Source organism: Halyomorpha halys, unplaced genomic scaffold (genome assembly GCF_000696795.3).
Source record: "Halyomorpha halys isolate HHAL.00 unplaced genomic scaffold, Hhal_1.1 Scaffold676.1, whole genome shotgun sequence".
In the NCBI taxonomy this organism is placed as follows: domain Eukaryota; kingdom Metazoa; phylum Arthropoda; class Insecta; order Hemiptera; family Pentatomidae; genus Halyomorpha; species Halyomorpha halys.
This window is the reverse complement of record NW_027111100.1, coordinates 449,514-450,433: the sequence shown is the minus strand read 5'-3', so window position 1 is coordinate 450,433 and position 920 is coordinate 449,514.

The following is a 920-nucleotide window of genomic DNA, read 5'->3' as shown; positions in this document are numbered from 1 at the left end:
TTCAAATGAATTTGTGGATGTAACAGCTAAGATAAATATTAATAATTTAATTCTGAAATACATAGCTCAGAATCATTTTGGGAAAAAACAATTCAGTATTGATAGTACCTTTATGTCCAATGCGAGCTGAAAAACAAAAAGGAAGTATATATTTCAGTTCACCCAGCTAAGAATAGTAAATATAAATAACACCATGATATATATAGCAGTGATTTAGATATATATAATTTCACTAGAATCATATAAATTTGTCAGAACCATTTTATTGATATTAATTCCATTTTTGATTTATATTTGAAATTAATATTGCGTATCGCAAATCTAGAATGAAAGAGACAAAAATCAAAAAGTGTGCTTTAGTTAGAACTATTACAAGAAATGCAATCTATGCTAGTAATACAACAAAAAGCCACTTAGAACTCAACACACCCATGCCTAATGAAATATTACAATGCTAGATAGAAATGAGTACAGTAAATTGTCTTGAGATTTTCAGAGAAACTTCCTACTTTCACTTACCTAAATATGAAATATATAGTAAGAAAAGTATTGCGATTGTGTTGATTCAATCCCTCAAAGCAGGAGTGGAATCCCTATTATTCTGCTATTCATCATCAAAGGAGTATAAATGATTCAACAGACTACAACTATCATCAATCAGAGTTTGTAGAAAACATTATTAGTAATTTCCATTTAAACTTCTTATTGAATGAATGTAATTTAAATCTGGGAGGGAGGGAGAGGAAGAGAGGGGGGCAGTGTTGGTCAATTTTAACAGGAAAATATTTATATCATAATAGGAGATTAAGATATTACATTAGTTTAACAATCCCAACAGTGTTGGCTCCAATGAATGTGCTCCTTGAAGCTTCTACTCTCCTATTACAATATTAAAAAAATTCTGCCAGAATTAACTTCTA